The 17,128-nt window shown below is 47.7% G+C and overlaps 1 protein-coding gene across 5 annotated transcripts in view; it reads right to left on the minus strand.

The window, feature by feature from the left end:
- The window catches only part of PDPK1 (3-phosphoinositide dependent protein kinase 1), a 71,408-nt gene that overhangs the window by 49,674 nt on the left and 4,606 nt on the right, over positions 1-17,128 (minus strand). The window contains exon 2 of one of the 5 annotated variants that reach the window (XM_089896345.1): positions 6,026-6,207. The exons of 3 other annotated variants lie outside the window; for them this stretch is intronic. The gene's annotated coding sequence lies outside the window, so the exon portion shown is untranslated. Of the gene's footprint in view, positions 1-6,025; positions 11,046-17,128 lie in introns of those variants that run through there. One more of the 5 variants, XM_022594593.3, reaches the window with a different exon arrangement.

Consider the following 17,128-nt stretch of genomic DNA (forward strand, 5'->3'; position numbering starts at 1 on the left):
TACCAGGCTGAAGCCCATCAAGAACCAAGATAGGCCTGGACTGTCCTCACCAGCCAGGCCAGCTGCACGATGACCAAGAGCTGTGCCCAGGGAGCACCAAGAGCCTCGCAGGGCTCCCAGACACAGCCAAGGGGTAAGCACTCCCTGGGCCTGCAGGGTCATTCCGAGCGCAGACCCTCAGGCCCAGGACTGAGGAGCAGCAGGACTGTGTGACCCGAAGGTACACACGCCGAGAGAGGGGAAGCAGAAAGAGCCAGCACTTCACACAGCACCGTCCCAGGCACTACAGCACTGCTTCCAACTGGCCTGGTCACAGGCCCATCGGGGGCCATCGCTGCCCAACGGGATAGGGGAGGGGAGAGCACCACCTGTCTCTGTCGTGCCCCACCCCCACCGCACCTGTCCCACCAAGTGTGGGCCTGTTTACCGACCTCATCTAAGTTCACCTGTGCGCCCAGCCTCCTGCCAAGTGAGGCTCAAGAAGACAACCGGAGATGCACAGAACAGTGGCAAATGTTGCTTTTAATTCAAAACTGACAAGTGAACTACTGAATAAAATCTCAAACATGAAGTTTTTAAATAGCAAAACGTGATGAGTTGACTCATGGACCTGGAAAAATGTAATTTTACATAGACATGCTTCTGGACCCAATGACAATTCTAGCAAAGGCGCCAACGTATGTGTCACATGAAGGTTTCTGGCACAGGCGAGGGACAACCCACTGCTTCTTCACGGAGGGGCAGAAGCTCAACTCTGGGAGGGGAGGTGCTGGAAGTGACAGCCAAGAGCAGCAAGGATGAAGAGGCAGGGCCTGCAGGCAGCAGGCATCCACAGCCACGGAAAGCAAGACCTGGCGTGACAAACACCATCAAACTGGCTACTCCAGGGACAGATGACCCTGATGTCAAACACCCTGGGAAGGCCCAGCACAGTGAAGAATGCTTATCCTGGCTTCAGGAATACTTACCGAGGAAAGGGTCTTCAGCTCCAACTTCCATAATGATAACTGAACACGCGTCCAGCCCACGGAGAGTGGTCTCCAAAGACAGTGAAAGGTAAGTCTAATGAAACACTGGTTGACAAGTACATGTTTCTGAGAGCTTTCTTTCCTTTTCATCAAAGTAGTTTCTATGGTTATTAAAAAAAAAAAAAAGGTCTCCAGAACAGGTCCTCAAAGGAGAGCACTGTCCCTTAGAAAATACAGGTTTGCTCCTGACCTCAGCTGGGCCGACCCCACACACAGGTACCAACCAGGCGGCAGCCCTTGACTCGCAACTCTGCCCATTTCTGGTAGACATGCAGAAATCAACCATGAGGTGCGCTGAAAATCAACATGCTGTCTCAACAGAGCTGGACCTGCCTCCAGACCTATGACACCCAGCAGCATCTGGCTGGGCAATGACAAGGTAGGAGATAGAAAATCGTGCTGCATAAAACCTGCTCACGTCCTCCCTGACACCCATCCATGATAAGCGCCACGGAAGATGCCCAGGCTACCTGTATACTTCCCAGAACCTGTCACACGGTAAAGGTTGGAGCACAGGATTTTCCCACCTGTAAACATTAATGCACCTGATGCCAACTCTTACTTTTACAAGATGCCTGGCAAGTTCATCCAGCCCAAAAGCACAACTTCAATGAGAGGTATGAAGGTGGCTGATAAGCCTCTCTTTAAGGGATACATGCCACCTTATAAATTAACATAAACTAGTTATGTTTATGTTAAACATAACAGTATAAATTAACATAAACTAGTAAGCCGTCTTTCTTTGTCATTGGCAGCTGGCTGAAACTGTCAGCATGCTCTGGACAGGTGCAGAATGTTCTGGAGCCTAAGCTAAACCACGCCCGCTTCAGTTTGGTGGGCACTGAAGTAAAAAGGCTTGACTACAGTCAGAGGAGAGAAACAGAGTGTGTGCTCTGGAGACGCCGGCAGGTGGAAACATGACCCTGGGGCCAGGCTGAGAGGGGGCAGGGAGAGGATGTTGTATGTCTACACACATACACCTGCCGGCCTCACCCCCAGAGCACAACCACCATCCCCCTCCACCTCAAATGCCCAGGACTCCGCCACTGCCCCCAGGAACCTCTCCGCCCCTTCATCCCCCCACACACAGCAGGTATATTTTGCTGTTTGCCACAGCTTATAGCGCATCCCGCAGCGCAGTGCGCACAGTCCCAGGAGGGTCAAGGAGAGCGCCAAGACCTTTAACTCACTAGCGCAGACAGCTCTGGAGTGACTAGATGTGGAGTGACTTCTGTAAAGTACACCCTATTCTCCAAAGCCATGCTTTTCTGTTATGTCATAAAAATATATGCACTCATTTTGCTCATCAGTGTTTCTCAAAAAAGGTAAATTAACCACACTTTTAACCCAGTTATTCAACAAACATGGCCGCTGTGCTAGCGAAGGTCCAGGGACTTCACCGTAAGGCAGGCGTGGTCCCTACCCCTAGGAAGCTACATCCCAACACAGTGACAGACCCAATATCATTTACAGAACTAGCAGATTAAAGCTGTGAGGGCAGCCATGGCAGAAGTGGATGAGTGCTGTGAGGCCGGAGCGTGGGTTGGGGAGGGGCTGGGAGAGGGTGCTGGGGGGGTGGGGGGGGAGCGGTCAGAGGGCTGCAGCAGGTCCAGGGGAGGGTGACAGCGGCTTAGATGTGCTGCAGTGGCAGGAAGGGGAATATTCACATACAAAATATGAAATATAATAATAGCTAATCATGCATCTCGCATTTCAAAATTTCACTTTCCCCTAATGTTTCAGATTCAAAATTCAGATTCAGCAGCCTTTATGAGTCAGAAGGAAAAACCAGTCATTCTGAAATCAACATCCAAGTGAAGTGTAGAATGAACTCCGGATTTTTGAAATGGCAATAACAGATGATGTAATACAGACAGACATACACACATATCTGCTTTTCCACCACATGCTTTATGAGAAACGGCAGGGCCACCACCAGCACTTCATAGCAGCTTCAGTGATTTAAGGTAAATGCAGTAGTACCCTCAAGACCACGCTGTTTTACCCACTTCATCAACAAATATTCACTGAGCACCTACTATGTGCCATGCACTGTTCTAGGCACTGAAGATACAACAAAAAACAAAACTGAGCCCATGCCCTCAAGAAGCCCACATTCTAGTAGGAGCAGACAGACTCCCCCCAAAAAACAAAAGCCAGGTAAAATCCACAGTGTGTCAAATGGTGATAAATAACTGTGAGAAAAATACAGCAGGGAAGGAAGATGGGAGTACAAATTTAAATAATCAGAGAAACCCTTACTAGGAAGGTGCCATCTGAACAAAGACCCAAGGAGGTGGGGAAAGCCTTCCCAGGAGGGGACTGGGCAATGAGAAGGCCCAAAGGCAGGAGCAGCTCTAGACTCACAACAGTCCAGCTTGGCCCTCTGGACGGGCCACCTCCAGACAAAACCTCTGGATGCCAGGCAGGACCTCAGGGTCCCTGAAACACTCCTCCTGGGGTCACTTCTGGGTACCTCAAACCACAAGGGTGGAAGCCTGAGCAATGGGACTTGCCATAAGAGTCCTGGACCAGAGTCTGGTCCAGAACCTGAACCAGAGTCTGATACCAGCCTAACCCTGGCTGTACTGTCCCTCATCAGACCTGGGCTGAAGATGCTGAACACCAGACCACTGCCGCTCTGGAAGCGCCACAGCAGCATCTGCTCTGCTCCAGCTTTATGGGCATGATGACACAGGGACTTGTCATGGCAGCCTTTCTCCTTCATGGAATTCCGCAATTTCCTTCCTGCCTCGGCCATAGCATGCCAGCCAAGTACCTCAGTGCAGGACCAGCTCTCATGGACCCTCACTGATGGAGAGATGTTCATAGTGACAACTCAGTGCTCATGCTTTCTCTTCCTGCAGTCATAAGTCGCTGGCATGGGTATGTTTTAATGAACAGTTTCACTTCTGCAGTTAAAATGATGGTCGAAATATTACCTTTTAAAGCACTTTAAAAGCATCAATTATAAAATGAAAAACCTAAGAAAAAAGCCCTCTTCCAGTGTGAAAAGCCCAAATGTTTATTTGTACTACAGCTATTATTCTAAAGGGCTGATTTTTTTTCACATTTGAGGTGGTAATTAAGCTGCATAAACAGCACTCTGAGACGGTCTGCCATGATCTGGAGGACACTCACTATACGGTGGCCCAGGGGTGGAGGCGGGGGTCAGGTTCCTGAGGAGCTCCTTCCAGCCCTCCAGCCCGGGGCCCTGCAGAGGCAGTGCAGCCCTGTGTGCCCAGGCAACCCAGGGCCTTGGGAGAGTCACTCCCTCCCAGCACAGCCCAATCAGCTTACCACCCATTTGGTGACCCAAAATTATGGTAAGTAAATACAATCTGGTTACTCAACAGCTTCTGAAATTTAAGTCTCTGGAGAAATTTAAAGCAACAGTACCCTGTCCCCCATCCTCGCCCTCCCTAATATAATGGAGCTGGTCATAAGTTCTCAAGAACACAGCTCTCTACCTGGTCCTGTAGGCACTGTGTCACCACAAGTCATGACTGCTGGCCTTTCCTACACACACGGGTGCACCCCAAATGCAAGCACCTCACACCCAAGAGAAGGCTGGGAGCTGCAGCCTGCCTCACCAACAGCTTCACACCAGTGGCTCCCTGTGGCCAAGGCCTCGCACTGACCAGGCCAGGCCCCAACCCCCACCCTTTCTCCCCCACTTCCCAGTACCAGCATCCTTTAAATCCCCCCACAGGACAGGACCCCTCCTGTGCTCCTCTCTCCTGCTTCCTGTGTGGCTGTCAGAACAAGCTTCCATAACTGCATGAAGTGGGAGCCATGTCTGTGGCTCAGCTCTACTGTGAACAAGGAAGGACGGCTGTTCTCAACTGAACTTGGCCAGGAAAACCAGCGCCACGAACATCCAACACCTGGGATGTCTCTGGAAAAGTGGGTCACACCCCCCTAACTGCACTCAACATGCACCTCGTCCTGCACCTGTCACCGTGTCACGTGACTGAGTAAGCAGGAGGGCGCCTGTGTGCTCACAGCCTCCCCAGAGCAGGACCACGACACCCTTCTGCAAGAGCATCTCTGTCAGGAAGACAAGCCCAAGTCTTAAACAACTGACTTCCAAATGAACTTGTAAAAATACTGTCCATAAACTGGGCGTTTTCTGTAGACTTCAACTGGTTTCACAACAATTTGTATATAAAAACTTAGGATTTTCAACTTCTTTGACTTTTTGAGTGTTGAGTTCAGCAGTCTCCTCTTAGAGGTAGAAACTCTCAAGGGAAAATTAACTTGCGATGGACTTACATTTTCGTATCCACCAAAAACACATCAAGGTTCAATTTAACTATGCAATACATTGCTCAACCACTAGAGAGCTTAGGAAAATATGAACATCAAAATATCCAGTATCCAACATTCAAAACTGCTAAATGTGACAAATATATATATATTTTTAATAAATTTATTTATTGATTTATTTCTATTTTTGGCTGCGTTGGGTCTTCGTTGCTGCATGTGGGCTTCTCTCTAGCTGTGGCGAGCAGGGGCTACTCTTCGTTATGCTGCGCGCGCTTCTCATTGTGGCGGCTCCTCTTGTTGCAGAGCACGGGCTCTAGGCATGCAGGCCTCAGTAGTTGTGCCTCGATGGCTCTAGAGTGCAGGCTCAATAGTTGTGGCTCATGGGCTTAGTTGCTCTGTGGCATGTGGGATCTTCCCAGACCAGGGCTCGAACCTGTGTCCCCTGCATTGGCAGGTGGATTATCAACCACTGCACCACCAGGGAAGCCCTGTGACAAATATTTGACTGACAAACAGATTAAAATGCAAATGAATTTGGGGCAAAGGAAAACAATGACCCACAGATATGTTTTCTACCTCCATCAAGTCTCCTATACTAGACACCTCACCTCTTCCAAAGCTGCAGACAACAACTTCACTAACCCTTAGGTTTACTGCCAGGTAAATGGAAGCTTATTTTTAAAATACAGAGTCATATATTTGTAAAGCGCACCTCAGACCTTAATTACCTGGTGGCAAGACAGTATTACGAGGGTCAGATGAGGAAGTGGAGAGAGGACACAACTCAGCAGGTTTCAGAAGGCACTGCAAGTGTGTAGGGGAGAAGCCACAGCCAGTGGCCTGGGTGGCTTCCCAAGGCTCCTGCTGTGTCTAAACATGGGATAGGGTTCAGCTGAAGAGATGATTTCTTCTGCAAAATGGTTCAGAGAGGTTGTGTTAGGATGGAAGACTCATGGTTTCTCCTCCTCTGTTATGAAATACAGTTTGAAACACTTTACAATGAAAAGTGATTTATCTGTTCATTCTACTAACAGATACCAGGAGCCCAATCTTACTTGAGCCCTAGGGACTAGAAGGAGAAAAGAAAACAGCAAACAGCCCCTGAGTCAGCACCAGGAAGCAGAGGAGTTGACTTCAGGGGAAAAGGGCTGACTGATGTTCCTCAGATCCCTCTGGATCTTTCTTTATGTCTTTATCTCTTTAGGAAGGATAAAGTGCAAATTAAGCAAGGATTTCATATGAAGAAAAAGCTTGGGAGTTTGAAGCTAGACTCAGGGTTGGTGTGATGAGAAACAGTCTTTCATCCTGAGAAGGGAGCCTGTCATTCCGCACCAGAGCCAAGGATTCAAACCTGGGGGCCTACACACCCTGTATTTGAGCAATTGCAACTAGATGCTTTAAACATGTCTTGGTTCTTAAGAGTTTAAAATTTCTACCTACAAACCTGCTGAGGAAGAATCTGACGTCACAAGAATAAATAGCTGCAAATGCTTAATCATTAGTTACTAAACTGTCCAAACCTTTTGCATATGAATAGTTGCTGCCTCCCACAAACAAGTTACAGGTACGAGTACAGAAGTTACCACCAAACTGTGAGAGCTCGCACTCTGCCAGGTTGGGACCCCAGCTCTGCTCCTGACCGGCCATCTGACCTTGAACACACTATGTCACCTCTCTGTGGCTCAGACTTCACCTAATAGTCAGGGATAAGGAGGACAGGACCTTCCAGGCTTGCTGTGAGGATTTAATGAGTTAATCTACACAAAGCACTCAAGCTGACTCCGAGGGAGCACGCTATAAACAGTTGGTTTGGTTTGTTTTTTAATAAATTTGTTTACTTTATTTATTTATTTTTGGCTATGTTAGGTCTTCGTTGCTCCGCGTGGGCTTTCTCTAGTTGTGGCGAGCGGGGGCTACCCTTCGTTGCGGTGCACGGGCTTCTCATTGTGGTGGCTTCTTCTGTTGCAGAGCACGGGCTCTAGGCGCGCTGGCTTCAGTAGTTGTGGCATGAGGGCTCAGTAGTTGTGGCTCACGGGCTCTAGAGCACAGGCTCAGTAGCTGTGGAGCACGGACTTAGTTGCTTTGCGGCATGTGGGGTCTTCCCAGACCAGGGCTTGAACCCATGTCCCCTGCATTGGCAGGTGGATTCTTAACCACTGCGCCACCAGGGAAGCCCCTATAAGCAGTTTTATGATTAAATAACACAGAAGACAAACACACACACACACACACACAGAGGTTTTCCCAACCAAGGGTCATCAGATGATAAAATAAGCTCTTCAAGACCAAAATGAAGCCCATCCCCCTTCCACATACTATATTTATCTGTGAGTAAACTGAATTAACTATATACTGAATTAGGAGGCCCAATTCTAACTGTGAGGCAGACAAAATGATACAGGAAGGCTGGGCTCCCTAACACACTGGGAGAGGAATCAAGATAAAAATCAGGGCCTTCTATGGTCAAGATGCTGTCACGCAGCTTAAGACTCCAGCCAGCAAGAGAAAGGATCTCAAACTCAAAAGGCTAAGCTGCCTTTAAATGCTGCCTGGGCGGAGTGTGCTGTGAAAGGCCCTCGACCGGTACAGCCAACACACCGCACAGAGGAACACCTCCCTCTAGGCCCCTGCATAAAGGGGGGTGGTAGACTGCCATAAAATCCGACCAGCTCATCCCCAAAGGGACACTGCTCTCAAGTCAGTCGTGCTCACTGGCAAAGAACATTCTGGTAAGAACCTTCTCTCACCTCAAGAAAGTCCACAAAGCTAGGCCCAGCACAGAAAACTTGGCAGAGGCAGGGACAGCAACCACTGCCACCTTCCCCAAACCCCAGACCTCTACCATGAAGAACTAGAGTGAAGGAGCAAAATCGAGGACCCAAGGTGACTTAGCTGAAATCATGGGTAACTATGCGTAAGCCACACTCTCTCTGAGCCGTAATTTACTATTCTGTGAAGTGAGGTGTATAACACTGACCCACCCCTTGAGGGCTGCTAGGTGCCCACAACAGACAGGAGCTCAAAGTCACTTTGTGAAATACATCTGTCTTGTGTTCACAGGGCAGACTAGGCATGACCACTGCCTAAAGTGGTGGGAGGGGATTGTGGGGCATGGGCACTTGTAACACAGACCACGCCACATGCTCCACCCACATTAGCCTTCAACCACAGGCAGACCGGGAGCTGGCCCACATGACACAAATGGTCACCAATGCTCTTGTGCAACTCGACACATAGCAAAATGCAGCTCATCCTAACCAGCATGGAACTACACTTAGGAGCTCCAGGTGGATGGCTGACTGGATTTAAATGAAGACCCGAGTAAGACTTTCTATTGTTCCATGGAGCAGCATGGAGAAAGTGCACCAGGAGAGGGAGAAGCGTCTAGTGGGTGATCCCCGAGGGTGACCACTTAATCTGTCCTCCCACTCTCTTCTGGAGCCCCTTGGAGCCTCTCACCCAATGAAAGGCAGGTGGAAGAACACAAGGTCACAGCTGCCAGCCGCCTAAAGTCTAGTCCACAGGCTTAACAGACCCCAAGACTCAGTAAACAATGTCTGAATTTTGCTAATAAACCTGTACCTTCAACATTAACTTTGTGCATACCACAAACATACTATGAAACACTGAAATACAGGATTTCTTTGCTCTTCTAACTTCCTTGGATACTTTGGAACTGCATAAAGGTATACTTTACATGCCATTAACTTGATTAACATGAACATCAGGATGCAGGTGACTTCTGAGTTGGAAGGGAGGAGATTACAATCAGCAGAACCATTCAGAGGGCTTCTAAGAGCCTAGTAAAATCCTACGTTTAAAACAGGGTGGTGGCACATGCAAGTTTGTTTTAAATTCTCAACATACACCCCTTATAGATACAACTGTAAATAATATTGCTTAAAAGGACTTAATGAACTGCCATTTTTCTCTACTTCTAAAAATAACTTTTATTAAGCACTTGTTGTCACGCACACTTCTGAGCATTTCACACATATTATCACAGTCCTCAAAACAACTCTTGGGGGTAAGGACCACTGGCATCCCTTTTTACAGATGGAGGCACTGAGGCACAGAACAGGTCCCTGTCCAAAGTCAAAAGCCCAACAGTGAAGCCAGATTCAAACTTGCTCTCAACCCTCCCCAGCTGGTAAAGGGTATGTCTGATGCTGATACTCCATGTGACCCAGGGAACAAGAAAGTAGGGTCCCAAATTGGCAGGACCTTCCTGGGAAGCATTCAGTAACCACTTCCATATCACATCTTAGGCTCAAGTCCTTCTGACCTGCCAATTTCTGCTACACTGAATCTAGTCCAAACAGTCAAATTCATACTAAGTTTATATTATGAAAACATTCATTAAGAAATTACTCCGGGCTTCCCTGGTGGCGCAGTGGTTTAGAGTCCGCCTGCCGATGCAGGGGACACGGGTTCGTGCCCCGGTCCGGGAAGATCCCACATGCCGTGGAGCGGCTGGGCCCGTGAGCCATGGCTGCTGAGCCTGCGCGTCCAGAGCCTGTACTCTGCAGCGGGAGAGGCCACAACAGTGAGAGGCCCGTGTACCGAGAAAAAAAAAAAAAAAAGAAATTACTCCCAACAGCTGGAAATGGCCAGTGTAAACGTCCACAACAGGACAATGGCTACTCATGGTTGACCCACAGAGAGGAGTACTACACAGCCACTGGAAGTGGCTCATGCAAAACACTCAGTGAAAAACAGCAAGAGACAAAGCTGTCTCAGATATACGGTCAGGGTCCCAATTTGATTTTTTTTTTTTTTAAATACAGAAAGGAAACGATGACCCCTGGGTGAAGAAAAGACAGATCTTCCAGTTGGTTCCCGGTACCTATTAACCTTGATGGCTGCAAGGGATGAAATTTGACCTAGGAGGGTCAGCAGATGCAGCACACGGGCTCCAGGCAGTGAAGGCCTCTGAGGGACCTTATCAATGGCGCACCGACCACAGGGGCCACTAAGTCCTCAACAGACACTGGTACTACCACGTGGGGCCCTTCTGCACTTCCTTCCAGGTCCATCAGTTAATTCATCCAGAAAAGATGTGCGATGTATAAAAAGTATTTGCTAATAAGTAGATGAATAAATTAATATCTTTTAGATACAGATCCTATGTGTGAGGAAGAAATCATTAACTACCACTGGGGGCCCAGTGTGGAAATCCTATTTCTGCTTTTAAAGCCTGTCATCCTAGAGCAGTATCAGAAAAACAGAAGCACTTCAAAGACAGTCCAATCCATATACTTAAGATTCTGTTTCACAGCCAAATAACTTGGATGAAATCTAGAAAGAATATGCATTAAAAGCTTTAGTAAAAAAGCTTTTCAGTAAAATCTATTATTAGTCAGAAAACAATAATATCAACAAGCTCTCGCCTTCTGTTTTACTAAAATAATTTAACATATTAAACTTGCCAACTAAGAAAAACTGAATTTCTAAGCTCAAGTCACATTAATTATATACCACTTAAATATGAATCTTTCCTTGGGAATTAAACTCATTCAGCAAACGTTTTTCCCCTGCAATCTAGTTTGTGAATCTGAGTGATACCTAACTTGATCCAAAGCAATTTATCTTGAAAGTTAGGTGATGTGGTGAGGCCAGCAGAGCTGTTTCCCCTTCTACCCAGAGGAGCTGAACCCTGCGGCTCCTCTTTCCCACTCTCCAGCTTCCAACCCCGGCTCCTTAAAGGAAACCTCCCTCAGCCTCCAAGATTGAAAGGTCAAGGGCTAAAATAAAATCTAGAGCACATGGGCACTTCCAATGAAATGAGAACCGTTCTCTAGGGTTCCAGCCCTCCCAACCCCTCCCCTCCAGACCCCCTTCCCCTCTTCTGTGCTGGGGATCCTCAGCAGCCCCGTTACGTTCCCCTTGCTGACACTGACCCACTAGCCATGCCCTCTCCTCCTCCTGTGTCCTTCAACCTCAGTGGGGACTGCACTGTAATCTGTCCTTGCCGGCCCACAGCTTGTGCCCCTCCCCCAGCAAGGTGCACGATCCTTGAGAGCAGCAAACGGACCTGTTGGAACTTCCTTAAAACGCCCTAGATTTTGTTTACCCTCCATTGGTGTTTCCCACACATAAACATACAACCACAGTGATATGGATAACTGTTCTAATCACCCTAACAGATTATCCTGGTTTTTTTTTTTTTAAAAAAAGCCAGATTAATGTGGTCAGACTTTTGTTTTTTAATCCTCTGAAACTCCTCTCTCTTTGAAATAGGAGAAAAACAAACCAGCCCCCAGAATGCCACTGGCCATCTATATCAACATCATCTGGCAGGAACACCCTTCCAGCAGTGTAAACTTGCATGGTTTTGCAACGGAAGGAGAGAGACCCAGCTTATTTCTAACTAAGAATGCCTATCCTGACACCTGAAAAGGCTCCTTTAACAGATGCTTTCCTTTCCTGGGCCTTTATCTGCAAATTCTGGATAACAAGTTTCTTATTGGGAACAATAATGGCCAACTGAGACAGAGAGAGACTTTGTCCCACTGTTAACTGCTAACTCCCACTAACTCACAACATCATCAGTGTGCAGAGAAAGATCTATTTTGTCTAGCATGACATTCATCCACACCTCCACCAATCACCAACTTAAGAGTTCAGTTACCAGAAACAAAGAGAGGAGGAGGAAGGAAAGAAGAGCAGGCCAGTCCAGTCTCTATTTCACCTTCTCTTAGCCAACCCCAAACATGTAAACAGCCTCCAGACTCCTAGAGTCCTAGGGAGGGACTTCAATGCCTTCAGGCCTCTCCGTCATTTTCTTCATAGTGCTTTGCCCTTTTATCAGTGCCCTGCTCTTTCTTCCCACAAATTCCTACCTTCATAACTGTCTTGTTTTTGCTGTGGTCATATGGAAACGATGTTGGAGGGGCAAATCCATAGATGGGTGGGAAAGCAAACCAAACTCATGACTTTCCTGAATATGCCTATCTTCAGAGTTCTGGGCTAGAAGAAACTCCAAACTCTGCTTGTTTCAATCTAAAAGTCTCAAAGTAACAGCCCACAAGTCAGGCCGTGACTCAAGATCTTTAGACAGAAAACACCACCATAGCTTCACTTGAAAGAAAAAAGCTAGAGAACATACCAAAGCTAACCACCTACTTTCACAAGGACCAGGTGATACAGATCTATCCTCCTACCTGCAAAGAAAGCACAAAGAGACTGAGCACACAGGACCTGAGCAGATCACGGCAAATGCTAATTAGATCACAAATAGCAGCTTCCAAATACTCCGGAGGGACACGGGCCTTCCCCGATTAGAAAGCGTTTCTATCAGTGGGTTCAGGTTCACTCGGCACCTGGGGACATCTCTGTCCCTGCACAGTGTCCTGGGAGCGTCCATGCCTGCAGAAAGTGGCCAGAGCAGGCAGGCACCTGGACCCCATGCCAGCTCTGACCTGGTACATAAGTCAGAAGCCCACCAAGTCCCAAGTGTCTTCATCTGGAAACCAGAAGGATCCAACTGAGTAAGCATGAAGGTCCCTCCCAAAATAAAAATACTGTGGTCATCCTATGACACACAAACAACAAGTATCAGAGAGCAGAGCAGGGCCATAGGCCTAATTCCAGTCAATCAGAACTAATCTTGTTTCATCTTTCCAGTGATAAGTCATGTGGACATCAGGCACTCCTGATATATGCACTAGGGGCACCCAACTTCCTTGGGATTCTTCCTGAGTCCATAACCCCAGTTTCATCAACAAAAGACATCAGACAAACCCAAACTGAGGGACAGTCTATGAAATACCTGACCAGTACTCTTCAAAAGCATCAAGTTCATGACAAACAAGGAAAGACTGAGAAACTGTCATAGAGCAGAGGAGACCAAGGAGACCCGACAACCAAATGCAATGTGGTACCCTGGATGGGACCCTGCAACAGAAGAGGACATTGGGGGGAAACTGAGGAAATCCCAATAGGTTTGCAGTACAGTAAATAGTGTGGCACCAATGTTGAAGTCTTAGTTTTGACAGATGTGGCAGGGTTGTATAGATGTTAACATTGGGGAAGTGGGATGATGGGTATTATGGGAATTCTGTGTTGTGTTTGCAACCTTTCTATGTATCTAAAGTTATTCCAAAAATCAAGTTTATTTTATTTTTTTAATATTTATTTATTTATTTTGGCTGCTCCAGGTCGTAGTTGCGGCACGCGCAATCTTCGTTGCGGCGCGTTTAGTCGCAGCATGCAGACTCTTAGTTGTGACATGCAGGATCTAGTTCCCTGGCCAGGGATCGAAACCGGGCCTCCTGCATTGGGAGCATGGAGTCTTACCCACTGGACCACCAGGGAAGTCCCTCAAGTTTATTTTAAAAATAAGTTTGTTTGGAGGCTATTTTGATAGCTTCAAGCAAACTTAAAGGATCTGAAAACATCCTGTGTCATTAAAAACCTGACTCAGGGGAATTCCCTGGTGGTCCAGTGGTTAGGACTCTGCGATTCCACTGCAGGGGGCACGGGTTCGATCCCTGTTCAGGCAAGCAGTGCAGCGCGGCCAAAAACAAAACGAAAACAACAACAACAAAAAACAACTTGACTCAGAGTCCATACTGAATACTAATTTGAAAAATATAGGGCTACTAAAGGAAAATAATACACTTGAAAGGAAAGGAAAAAAACCTGACACTGAATAAATTCAGTATAAATTTCCAAATACCACCACCTTCATCATGCACTGTCCAAAAGACATCCGTGTTTGAAAGCACAGCAGGTCTCCCAGAGAAAGCACTAGGCAAGCACAGCCACCTGGTCTTCCCAGCACACAAAACGGCGCTCCCTCCTTGAACTTCCTCCACAGTCAGCCACTTCCCTGCTCCCCTGTCCTCCCGGCTGCCCCTGCCAGGAAAGCCCCCCTGCTCGGTACACCCTGGGGCCAGGTTCTTCTGTGTTCCTCACTGCAGCAGCCCTACAAAGGCCAGCCACCCACTCCTGGCAGAGCACTGCCCTCCCTTCTGGCCGCACTGCTAACCATTTCCCCTCAGCCCCTGAAGCGGGGTCATGGTTAAGGGAGTCACAGAGGGGTGAGAGCGTGCACGTAGGCTGCCCCCCACCCACTAAGCTGCACATCAGGTCCTTTTCACCCAAGGATTCCTTCAGGGCATGAGCATGGAGCCCTGTTCTGTTGATGCCTATTCTCCTAACTCACCACCTGACCATCCTCACCCACCCACCACCCACCCCCCTCCGAAACACAAAGCTCAGTGCCAGTGCTTCTGGGTAAAAGAGTTTTCTAAGATTTAAAAAAAAAAAAAAAAGCACTTAGATTGTATGAGTTTTGTTTTTCTAGGAATGAAAATAAATGTATTCGCAAATAAAATCTATATTTAGATGCACAATTTTAAAACTATCTGATAACAACTATGTACATACAATCAGCAGACTATAATTTTGACCAATGAAAAAAACCCATGAAAGAAAAATGCCAAACTGCAGGAAGAAAAAAATGAGTTAACAGTGGAAAAAGAGAGTAGTATGGGCTGAGCTTCTGAGACTGTGCACTGAGGAAACAGTTTATTCTCTCAGTCTCCAGTCCAGGCTAAGCCACAGGCCACTCTGAGAGAAAAATGCAGAATGGCTAAGGGCTCACCCTCTAGGAAGGAAGCCGGTTAATAATGACAGGACCCCAGAAATGAGCAGTTATCAAGCTTCCTGGCTTGCTAACTTACCTGCTTCCCCAGGGCCTAGCTGCTACAGATCAGACTTTCCTAAGAACATGCCTGAGCAGAGCCAGTATTCGGGCAATTTTCCCAAAGACTGGGCTGTTCCCACCATTTCCCATAGGAGAAGCACTGCTCACGGCCAGTGCTGGCACACACTTAGGTCTGAAGTTCCCATCCACTCCCGCCCTCCTCCTAGGTTGGTGGCTCTCTCACTCACACTCGTTCACCCCACATCCGTGCACAGGTGCATGGCAGGAAAACCCAAGACAAGGTGGGCTGCTCAGACACTGAGTGTTGGGATCCCCCAGGACCACCAGCCGCACAACCATCTCAGGAAGGTAGAGCCCCTCACAGCCAGGGGCACAGCTGTGGCACTGCACACACCCACAGAGCATGTGCTCCTCTTAAGACAGGACGCTCTTAGAAATTAGAGCAAAGCCAAGAGCTGGGAAAAGCTGTCTCTGACCTTTCCAAAGCAGCAAAGAGAGGTGTGCCAAAGGGACCGCAGAGCAGGGTGGCTGCTTCCGTCATGAGGAGAAAGCAGCTTGGCTTCTGGTCAGAGAATCTGCTAGGGTCATCCTGATCCTCAGGGCCCACCTGCAGGGTCCACAAAGCCAACACTGGCTCTTCTACAGGTTAGATACTCAGGGTCTGACCACATGAGGACAGTTGTCCATGGCAGGGCTCACCCCTGCCTGTTGGCACAGCAGGGCAGCAGTGCCAACTTGGAGAGCCTCAGCCCAGAATACTATATGCCTGACACCAACACTTACTAATCCAGATTTAACCTGACATTTGATCACCAAAACTTCCCAGGAAGGACTGTAGTATAAAAAGGAACCAATGGCTTTCAAATACAACCTTTCAAGGGTTGAAAGGTGGTAAAAGGGTAGGTGGTATAATATATAGAGAGAAAAAAGAGCCATCCCTTGTTTGAATTATATTTCCTTAGACAATGAAGAAATGGTACATGGGACCATGTTTTTAACCATATGACTTCTTTCTAGTTTGGAATACTTTCATATTAAGCAACAAACAGTTTATGATGAGACCCTCCATCCCTCAAACACATACAGCTCTGAACACAGGGAGTCAGAACACACATGCAGGATTCAGAGATGTCTTCGTTAATAAATAGCAAAAATGGTAAGACAGGCTTGTCACAAATATGCTGGGTATGAGAACCATGAAGAGAAACCGTGAAAAAGAGTAACAGAAACCATCTAGACTCCAAGTTTAGAGAGATATATACATAACAAGGTACAAAACCTGTTTTAGAGAAACAGAACATTGAATATATAACAAAAGCTGATGCAGACCAAAGGGCGGTAGCAGGGGACACAAAGAAGCTGATTGGCCAGAAAAGCCTTCACAGCCAGGGGGTGGGGATGCCAGTGTGTTTCCACTGAGGGGAATTTCTTCAGGCAAAGAGGAAGGGCCTAAAGAGGAGAACCTGGCAGCCGAGAACATCCTGGACACTGTCCTGGGCTTTATAGGCTGGGAAGAGAGGCCACATGGCACGGGCAACTGAGGGACGCTCGCGGAGGAGGAGCTAAGTGACAAGCCAAGAAAAGCAGGGGAAGTCACAGGAGCATTGGAATTTGGGGACCCCCACCAGCAACTCACTGCCTCACCAAGAAAGGGAAAACTAGGAAGAAAGCGTGTCAATGTTTTCAGCCCCACAAGCGAGAGCGTGTGATGAGCACGCAGTGCGGCCATCCCCCTCCAGACATAACTACTTCCTTCACTGCAGGAGGGTGTCCACAGCCACGCCACCATCCAGCACAAGAACCGACTGCATTTCAGACCCGGTGCAAGAGCAAGGTCTGCAAGGTAAACCTTCTTCCCCTGGACGGGGCAGAGTTCCCAGGTCCACAGCAGCCCCTGTCTTCCCAAATCTTCCAGAAACAGGGAGGGAAGATAGAAAAGTTAACTCCAAGCCCCTTTTCCCACAGGTTTCCACTGCAGGTCAAAGCACTAAGGAGAACTTCAATGCGACTTCAAGCCTCCCAGCGAATCTTATCAACCATCTTTGACAGGATCCAATATTAGGCTGTCACTTTGAGATACAACTCCTGCTGCAGTAAAATTAATTCCAAAAAAGAAAAACAGGTTGAAGAATGAGACTTTAACAATGAATTCATTGTT

Source organism: Delphinapterus leucas, chromosome 15, assembly GCF_059928025.1.
Source record: "Delphinapterus leucas isolate spDelLeu-1000000601 "Yukka" chromosome 15, BTC_Dleu_Yukka2, whole genome shotgun sequence".
NCBI lineage: Eukaryota > Metazoa > Chordata > Mammalia > Artiodactyla > Monodontidae > Delphinapterus > Delphinapterus leucas.